The 10,941-nt window shown below is 32.5% G+C and overlaps 1 long non-coding RNA gene across 1 annotated transcript in view; it reads right to left on the bottom strand.

The window, feature by feature from the left end:
- Window positions 1–18: 18 nt before the first annotated feature.
- LOC139425976 (uncharacterized) overlaps window positions 19–10,941 on the bottom strand; it is a 113,920-nt gene continuing 102,997 nt past the window's right edge. The window contains exons 2-3 of the long non-coding RNA XR_011637183.1: window positions 6,720–6,749; window positions 19–162 (exon numbers count right to left, since the gene is read on the bottom strand). This is a non-coding gene — a long non-coding RNA (uncharacterized lncRNA). The remainder of the gene's footprint in view (window positions 163–6,719; window positions 6,750–10,941) is intronic.

The following is a 10,941-nucleotide window of genomic DNA, read 5'->3' as shown; positions in this document are numbered from 1 at the left end:
AGAAAAGAAAAAAAAAAGAACAATCTGTCACCCCATGTTTTATTATTAAGAATAGAAATATCTTCTCTCTTTCAATCCTATTGGCCGTCGAAATGGATTACATGTGACGTAGAGCAGCAGAACTCTCTACCTATCAACACTTCACATGCTTTCACCATTAGCCTGTGGAGAGTCGTAAAAGAAGGAAGTACGTTAGTTTCTGTCTCGATTTTCAAATAGATTAAGATCTTTTAAGTTAGGAAACTACATGGAACTAAAAACTACATTAAATATACTTCTTATAGAAAGCGTCATGAAAATTAAAAAAAAATATTTTTAGCAATTAAATACAAAAAATATTAACAAAATGGAAAATATTGTAATACATTCCTATACAACTGAAAAGAGTAGGAGAGGGAAGGGTCAAAGGCATGGAACCGGTCTTCTCACCAGATGGCGCATTCGAGTGTTACGATCTCATATATGATGATGGGAAATGATGGCTGTTATATTTGTGTACAGGGTGTTCTGTAATAACCACGCTTTATACATATTTTTGTAATCACAAGAATTTTTTCACTCATTAAAGTAATAATTAAAAAAAGTTTCTCAAGCTCAGGCCATTCACTATTAAAGCCAATAAAAGCAATGATGGGGTTTAAATAATCTAAAATCAGTTTAATTGAGGATAAAGCTTGAAGGCAATTTTTAGAGGAAGACGAATTCGTAAACTTGACCAATTGGTTTATGATGTTTTTAAATCCGCATTTGCTCTTGTATTCCTCCATAATGGTTAGTCACAATTCGGAAATGATTGGTTCGGAATAATTATGATCGAAAAATTTTTGAATCAGGAGGTACAGAAATTTTAACAGCGTTTCAAACAAGGTGAATGACGAGACAAAATTTGAGCGAAATTAATCAATTGTGTAATTAAAGAAAAAGAAAATAAAAACGTATTTTGAATCTTGCATTTCTCAATAAATATTCAATCAATTTCGTTCAAATTTTGTATTTTGGCGTTTGAAATTACATAGTTTAAAATTGTGTAAAATTTTGTATCTTCTGATTTTATTTTATTTTATAACCGTCATTGAACAGCCGACCAAATTTTTGAGTTTACGACTACTAATGTTCAACTCCGTAGCCTTGTAATCTTGAACCCAATCCAGAAGACAAGGGTGGATCGAGTATTGGGAAAAATTTGCCTTTGTGGAACTAACTCGCATTTACGTTACATAAAGCGGAAGACCGCGAGAACCTCCCACGGTTAGCCTGATGACAAGGGGACTCTAACCCATGATCCGTCTGCCACTGAGGATATTTCACGTCAGCACTGTGGTCGGTGCAAGCCGGATGCAGAATTCGTATCGACCAACCATCACTCCTCTGTATCTTCCGTTTCAAACATTTTACGGCCATTATTACATAAAAAATTAAATATCTTTTAATTACTTGGAATTATTGGATACGAAAGCTTTTAATACGCGCGCACATGCAGGGAGGGAGAGAGAGAGTTTGTGAATTTGCTCATTCTTTTATTAAAATATATTCTACACTTTCATAAACTACCACCAAGACAGAGCATCTTAAGATTATAAATTTTCTTAAAGGGTAACAAGAAAGAAAAGAGAAATAATAGCAATAAAAAGCTATAACTCATCTAAAAAACTTCAAAATGTTGAAATTCTGTCATAAACAGAATAAAGTTATATTTTATATGGCTGAAGGCTTTTATTATATATCTCTCCTAGCTATATATTGTCAAGCATTTTTAGGATATCGCTATGTATAGGAATTATGGAAGGATCGTTTCTCTAGCGCGCATTTCTTTTTCTTCAAAATTCTGAATTGCATTTTGGTTTTCATAGTTTAAATAGTTATAATGAAGGAGTAAAATAGAAAGAAAAAAAAATCAAGAAATAGTAGAAAAAATGATTTTTAAGTTTAAAAAAAAAATCGATTCTAAGAAATTTTTCTAAAGAATGCTTCATCTTTTCTATTTTGCATGTAGGAAAGTGCATAAGAAATGGAATTTTCTCTTTTAGCCAGAAAATTGACTCCAAATTAAAAAAGTTAGCCAATTCTGTTCCAATTATTTTTAATAATTGTAATGCAAAGTTCTATATGTCACCATAGAGCAATTGAGATGAGTGGTAAGTTACATTTTTGTGAATTTGAGAAAAATAGCTTCTAAGTTCATGCTTGTTTAAGCTCATACTAAGTTCATGTCTTGTACCTGATGGCAGAAAGATTACGGCTTGCCTTCCTCTCTTGTCTAGGTTGCCCGCTAGAAATTTTTTCTTTGTGCCTCGCGAATTAGCACGGGCTATCTCGCGCGTGTTTTTGACTGCAAATTGCGTTTACTAGCTTTCTACATTTAAATTTCCACCTGCAGGAGAACCTTCGGAGATCTTCACTTGTCACGTGGCTATTTGAATGCAGAAAGTTAGTAACCGCAATTGGGTATAATATAAAAAAAAACACAACTACTTCCACTTAGTAGGAATAACATTTACCATGAAATTACAAAATTTGTAAACTACAAATCGTTTGTGATTTCCCTCCTTTTACATGGTGGGTGCTACAGGATGGGGGCTGGGAAGTTATCAAGACCACCTGTAGGATCAGCAGACGAGGAGATAAGAATTGATAGATTTATGAAGAATTAAAATGCAGAAAGTACCTTTCAATTTATTCTTGTGGAATATGGAATATACTATTTCTTCCATATTGTTTTTGTGAAATATATTGTTTCATTGAGGAAGGAAAAACTTGTGCCCGTGCAGCCTAAGCTTGTAGTTAGTGACTCATTTTAATCTTCCAATTTTTCATTGACACTCTTCTAGTGGTTCGTTTCACTTATTAAACTGTTCGCGTCTTAGCGTTCGTACTTCAGGCTTTTAAATATGCGGCAAAAAACCTCGCTTTTTGAGCTTTGAAGCTAAAGTGCAGCGGTTAATTGCTAATTATACTTCTTTACTCCATAAATATTCAAAGACTGCCATTTAGTACATTTCTGTTCTCAGATCACCGAAATTTAATGACTTTGAAAAATAAAGCAATGCTGTACAATTAAATGAGATTTAAGTCTTTCAACGAGAAGTTTTCAAGAATGTCACTTAAAATATTTCTACTTTTTATAATCAGTAATCATATAACTTCACTTAAAACCTATACCTACTAAAACCTATGTAACTTAAAATCTTCTTTTATTTTGGTAACATTGCACGAAAAGTTCCCTAGCAACCATTTTACCATGGCCCCAGTTGGGTTCAAAATTGGCCTAATATGGGTCATATAAGAAGATGCACAAAGGGACCAATATATTGGGATGTATAGATTTCGTAATTTTGATCCTAGAATAGCCAATATAGGGCCTACATTGACCAGTATAGAATCTACATTGGATAAATAATGGATATAAAATATCGGGTGAATCTGAAAATTCTACATCGGACCGATATTGATTGTAAAGTGGCTGTAAAATATCGGGTGAATCAGAAAATTCTATATGGGGCCAATATCGGAAAAATAAAGGCCCTTTGAACCTTTATGGTACCAAGATTCATGAATATTGGTCCAAGTTATCTTGCTGCTAGGGTCTGTAATTCAAGCTTGTTGTTCCTCTCGATTATTGTTTTTATTTTTGAAAATAACTAAATAACAAAATGACAAACGGAGACATTGGTAGTCGTAAACTCACAATTGACTCGGTTTATTTAAAACGACGGTTATAAAATAAAATGTAATATGCTCTCTATATTGATAGAGTGGTTATTTAATTTAAATTCGATCGCATATGTAAAATAGAAAATTCAGATTTTATGCAAATATTTGGGCTTAAAAATCTAAATTTAGTAATTTGAAGAAAGAAAAAAATCTCTCTATTTCTATATCTATCTTTATTGCTGGGTATATTTCATATAATAATCGTTACACTTTAACTAAAATTATATTTTACCACCATTCTAGAGTAAAATGGTTTGTTAATGAAATTGAATATCAATAATTTCCGATCGCAGTTAGGGTTGGGGTGCGTTTGGCGATTATTTTGATTTATTTACCATCTTATTCTCTCTTTTCAGAAGGTGCAGTAAAAAACGTAAATTGAAGTTTAAATATCCTTTTAATTAAATAGTCATTCATTCCATTCTCCCCCTCCCCCCAAGACTGCGGAGAAGTGTCAACATTAAAAGGTAAATACATTTCTTATTGACAATTGTTTCACTTTCAGACTTAGCAGTTTAAATATTTAGTTTTCAAAGGACAATCCCATTGATTTAAAAATTGCATTACTTTTTTTAAAAATACGAAACAAAATTAATTTAAATGTTGCCGCATTTAGTATGTGACCTTAAAAACCAGAAATTTGTTTTTATAATTAATAAAAGAAAATTATTTAAATAATTATTATTAAAAAGATGTCGTAGCAAGCGAAGATTACTTTTTTTTAGATACCTACCTTTATATTTAATCACATTAGTGCTTATAAAATAATGCATATTTAATGGGACACCTGCAAGAGTGACGTAGTGCGGGTATCTCGATTTTGATTGGTTCTTGAAACGTTTCATATGTTTACGTTAGCAACTGCTCTTTCCATTCTATTTCAAGTAAGTCAAGCCCGTCAAGTATCAATTCTCTTAAGTGACACATTCTATATTCTTCCTCAAAGATTCTTCCACAAGCATTTCAATAATTTCACTATATATTTCTCAATAAAAAAACAAGCACGAAACCACGCAGAACACAAACAAACTAATTATTCGTCGAAGTTGCCAGTACACAAAACAAAAATAAACCATGGCTGCAATAAAATACGTAAACAAATAATAAATCTAAGTTAAGTAAAAGATATAGACGAGAAAGTATTACATTTCAACAAATTCGATGTGCGATGCTGCGTTGTAGTTAATTAACTTCACTTTAATTAACATTCTAACTTATGTGGAGAAACTTAGATCAATTTTAACATTCCACTTTGCTTATAAACGATCAGCTGGAGCTAACGTCATAAATCACACGTGTGGGTATCTGTGATCTTCTTTTTCCTGAAGTGAAAGTACCCAATTGTAAAAATATAATATCTTTTTTATTGAGATGGAATTCAGAAATATTATTTAATAAAGTTTATCAGTTGACATAAGTTATAAAAAAAAAAAGAAAAGAGAATTCTTAACTTTAACATACTAGTTTCTGGGGGGAAAAAACTGATTTTTTAGTTAAGTACCACAATTGATGCCATAGGATTTATTTTTATTGATTATGCATTAAATAATAACAGTGTCAAATTCAAGATGATAAGATTGGTTTAAGTCATCAAATAATAAGATTTGGTTCGATCATTACATGATGATATTGATTTAAATCATTAAATAATAAAGTTTGGTTAGTTCATTAAATAATAAGAATATGTTAGGCCATTAAACACTTGCACCTTTTCCGCATAGTTTCAAGTTCTATGCGCAGTCTGTATTTTGAGACGGGTCATGGAGGGTGACCATCTCATCCTTTGCCGAGCTTTAATCAAGCGTATTCTTGTGGACCGCTACTGGGACGCTAGGGGCCTTTTGGATTTATAGACTATCTCTTCAGGAACTTCTCTTGTGCTCTATATATTTTTCTTTACGTTTTTTCTCCAAATGGCTCTTAGCATTTGTCCCTGTAGTTGTCTTTTAATCTTGCCATTAGAAATAAAATAAAATAAAAATGTTGATCATTGATAATAAGATCTGGTTTGGTCATTAAAAATAAGACTATGTTAAGTCATTATATAATAAGATTATGTTAGATCATTCACTAACAAGATTTGTTTAGATCATTAAATGATAAGATTCGGTTAGGTCATTAAATAATAAGATTTGTTAAGTTCATTAAATAATAAGATTATGCTGGTCTTTTAAACCATAATATTTGGCTAGGTCATTAAATAATAAAATAGGTTAAGTTATTAAATAACAAGAATAGGTTAAAGTCTTTAAATTATAATATTTAGTTTGATTATTAGATAATAAGAGTAGGTTAATTATAATGTCATTAAATGAAAAAAGTAGATTAGCACGTTAAGTAATTAGAACATCTATTTAATCTGATTGCATGCCCCATGAAATCTGTAGTTTAAGATGAAATTTCACGTGAAATCACGTCGACCACAAAAGTTTGCGCAAATTCATCCATAATGACACCAAATTGTTTAATATTGTAATCAGTGCATATTTAATAGGAATTAAAACAAAAAAGCAATTTTATTATTTATTTTAAAAAATATGTTAAAATTAACGTTTTATAACACACTCAGTTTTATTAGTAAGCATTTTTATTTGCAAAGAGGCTACCATTTTTTGGTGAGAATAGTCGATGAGATTTAAAACAAGTTCAATTTTTCATGAAATGCTAAAGTACCAGAAAAATGACAACTTTGGTGTTGAATTGAGATTTATTTCCCAGATTAGTTTTTCGATTGATTTTGTCCAATGTAAATTACTAAGCTAATACAATGTAGCAATAAGGGAAACGAAGGAAATAAAAATAAAAATATGACCACCGAAGCCAACGTCTTCAGTGGGTACCAGCCCCGGTAGCCATAAAACAAAATCTATTGAGGGAGAAGCAAATGCCTAAAGTAACTCCCTCAGTACCCCGAAGGTTTTGTATAGAAGTCCAGGGAAAAACATGAAATACAAAGAACCAATTTAGAAAAGAAACTCAAGCAAAATCATCAGAAAATAAAAACTCACTTTAACCTCAGTTAAGACTTGAATTGCGCCCTGTTAAAAGAAAAAAAATATAAATAACTAGAATTCTTCAATCATTTCCTTAATTAAAAAATTAACATTACAAAAATTAAAAGGATAATCATTACTACTCAAATTATTCGCAGCTTCCCGAAAGCTTTCAACATTATTGCAAATATTTTTAATCCTAACCAATTGTGAAAAAACCAAATTTAAAAAAAATTTATTACACAAATTAGTATTAAAGTTGCAGAAAATAACTTTAAATTTAAAAGCTTTTCTTTTATCAAAAACACCAATTTTAATAAAATTGTTAACAATATCAATTTTAAAATCTAAATATTCAACATTTAAACAATTCTCATTAGTTTTCTTCAAAACCAAATCTCCAGGATATATACTATGTATAAATAAAATTATAATTATTACAATTCAGCAAAATCAAATCATCAATATATCTAAAAGCATTAAATTCATTATGCTCAAGAAATTTAGCTTCAAAAAATGCAAAAAAATATGAGCAAAGGCACCAGAAAAGGAATTACCTTGTGGAATTCCAACAAATTATTGGAATTCCACAAGGTAAATAATTGTGCGTCATTTTTGAGCCTCTCAAGTAACTCCAGAAACATTTTAAAATATGAATGAAAATTTTGAAGCCCAAAATCTTCGACAAACAGTTCTTGCTAAATTATTAGGATCATGTTTTCCATATTGCACCGACATTCATTTTTAATTTTGAGAGTCAAAAATACTAAACCATCGAAAAAAGTAATATATACTTCTTTAGAGAAATTACGTTTTTTATATCTGATTTCATAACTCAAAAATATTATTCTCATATTTTAGGTTCACTCTTTGAACTACACTGGTTATCATAAATTAAGGAAAATTCACAAAAATCGCGATAACTCAAGAAATTACACATGGAATTTTATGAAACTTACCCACAATATACAACACATAGTAAGGTATTAAACAACATAAAAAGAAATTATCAGACATTAATAGTAGTATAGAAATTAGCACATGTATAAAATAAACAAATTGGAAGTATCGGTTTGCAATAGAAAAAGTACCTTTAATATGGAATATGATTGCCTCTAGAAGCAATACAGCACAAACAGCGATGTGTGATGCTTTCAATTATGCGGTCTATCAGTTCAATAGGAAGTGAGAGCCATTGCTCTTGTAAAGCAGTTGCAAGCGTGGCAAGGGTCTGAGGGGGCGGATTGATGGCAGATACACGCCTCCCTAGAGCATCCCAAACGTGCTCGATAGGATTCAAGTCCGGGGATCGAGCTGGCCACTCCATGCGAGTAATTGTTTCCTGTTGAAGATAATCATCAACAATGCGAGCTCTGTGTGGTCTTGCATTATCGTCCTGTAACAGGAAGCAATCACCAATTGCCCCGGCATATGGGCGCACATAAGCATCAAGGATGTTGTCTCGATAAACCTGAGCATTCACGGTTCCCCTTGGAAAGACATGGAGGTATGTGCGCCCTCCTAAGGATATGCCTCCCCAAACACAGACACTGCCTCTTCCGTATGCATCTCTTTCACGGATGTTTGATGGATGATAACGGGTCCCAGGTTCTCTCCATATCAAATAACGTCTACTGTCACTTTCTAGACTAAACCTGGACTCATCCGTAAAGAGAACAGGCCTCCATTGATCTGACGTCCAGTGGACATGTTGTCGGGCCCACTGCAAACGGTCTCTCCTATGGCGTGATGTGAGCGGCACGCAAATGGCTGGTCGTCTCGCATACAGACCACCTTCGTGGAGCCTTCTGCGCACAGTTGACGTTGACACCAACCTTCCGGTGGCTGCAGCAAGAGAGGATCTAAGATGTGTCGGAGTAGCGGTTCTATTCCTGCGTGCACTTAATGTCAAATATCGGTCATCGGCACTGGTCGTAACAGTTGGCCGTCCTTGACTGAACCTCCTAGATGCCGAATCTGTGGTTTGAAATTGCCTCCAAAGTCTATGAACCACAGATGGACTCACATTTAGCCATCTGGCCACTTCTGATTGACTCTGCCCTGCCTCTAGTCTCCCGATGGCTCTCCATCGTAGTTCTTCAGGCAAATGATGCCTAGAGGTCATTATTACGAATTGGCTATCTCAGATTTTCAATGTCGCAATCACAGTAAAATTTGTGTGCTTTCTCTCAAACTTGGACTTTTATGCTCCAGGCAGATGACGTAAGCCGAGTGCAGCGCCACTAATTTGCATATTGCAATTTTACTCAGCTACTCTTAGTGGACAACATATGCAAATTTTGCACGGTTTGGCTTACTTTTGAAAGAGTTATCGCTATTTTTGTGATTTTTCCTTAATTTATGATAACCAGTGTATTAGGTTGCAGGTTAATCTGTGAAAAATCCGTTTATTAGATAAGTTATTGAGATGTTCCATTTTTTTGTCTGAGTATAATACCTCAAACCTTATAGGGGAATTTTTTTTCCTGTTATTTTATTTTGAAATATATTTGGGATAGAGATTGATTTATAAAAGGAACATATTTAGTACTATTTAAAAAAAATAATTTGATTTCTATGTCCAATTCTTTGTGCGAAAAATGAGATTTTCGAAATTGAAACTAGCGTAATGAATTGGCCATACTCCTCCCTCTGTATTTAGCGAAGCATCTGTACTTAGAACCACGATCTGTACTTAGTAAATCAGAAACCCTCCAGCTTAGTGCATTGCAGATTAGTACAGATTATTTTTCATTTTCGTTTTCTTACTTTCAAAAAGCAAACAAACGAATGGGGGAAAGTTTTAAAACATTTCTAAACCTGATTCTAATGAAAACTAAATAGTTGATTTAAGAGAACATCGCAAAACACAAAAAATAAGCAATCTTTCTTTTTTTTCTGTTACTTGATTACTGGCTTAACTATATAAAGATACATTCCAATTTTTTTCTTTTTAGCATTATTGCATGAAATTCAACTCGAATATAAATAACACAAAATTTTAATGTGTAACTCTTAAGAACCTTATATTTGTAAATTGTGCTCAATATATATTTGACCAAGTTGAATTTGTATAATTATAATATCTGCATGACTGCGTTTAGGTCGCAAATAATTTCTGATTTATGAAGATAACGCTGCATATTCTCTTCGTAAATTCCGCTACCGGGCTTATAAATAACCGAATTTATAAACTCTGTGTTTATATATATATAAATTAACTCGACGAGAAATGATCATATGAACGAACGCATAACGCACAAAAGAAAATAGCCTCCTAGTGTTGGCCTCACTTCTTGACCTCACGAAACCTACACTGTTATCCACATTTATCTAAAAAATCATTTGTATTTTTCTGAAGTTATCAACGTATAGATGCACAAATCATACGTGATAAAATAGCTTTCCTTTGACTTGTAAAAAATGAATGACGTTGGTGGGAAGTCTTCTTCCCACTGCTATATAAGACCAATAGTAACCGACCTACCCCGAAGGAGTTTGCGGATAAGGGTTTCACTCGTTTGCACGTGACTAAACACTACCAAACTACAGAAAAGTAAAAGTACTAAATTAAAAAGATTAAAACACATAGGAAAAATCCCAAAATCGAAAAAGTAAAATAAAAATAAAACAGAATAAAGATTAAAAGTGCTTAAAACATCAAAGTGGATAAAATCAATCGACAATAAAAGTGTCAAAAATACAGGTAAAAACATATAAAAGTAAGGTCAAGTAAAACATCAAATGGTAAAATATGAACAATCATATTAAAAATAAAAAGACTAAGACAAGCCCAATAGAATAAATAAAATAGTCGACTAAAAGTTCAAGTGTCTCCCTTTCAAGGCTAAGTGCCTCTAAGATTAAAATGTTCTAAGGTAAACCAAAGTTTCACTGAGGTGATAACACTCAAAGATGACACCAGGTAAGATAGAGGGTGCTGAACTTGACCAAGAGCAAGATTTCATTTTGAATGTCCCATGTATAAGGAAGATGCCAGTTTAAGGGGAGAATAAAGTCATGGAAACGGCAAGTGCCGGAGTAAAATCCTAAAAGCAGAAATTTAAAACCAGAAAACCTAAAAGCCGAAAGTTTAAAAATAAAACCAGATTGCCCTGTTACGGTTGGGTATAGAATAAAAAAATGAAAAGTTGCAAAAAAATGATAACAATTTTTAAAAAAATTAAAAATAAATGGCCGGGTGAAACACATATAGTGGTACATTTACGAAGTTTGG

The sequence above is a fragment of the Parasteatoda tepidariorum genome, chromosome 7, assembly GCF_043381705.1.
Source record: "Parasteatoda tepidariorum isolate YZ-2023 chromosome 7, CAS_Ptep_4.0, whole genome shotgun sequence".
Classification (NCBI taxonomy): Eukaryota; Metazoa; Arthropoda; class Arachnida; order Araneae; family Theridiidae; genus Parasteatoda; species Parasteatoda tepidariorum.
The sequence above is the reverse complement of the archived record's forward strand: the minus strand, read 5'-3'. Positions and strand labels throughout refer to the sequence as shown.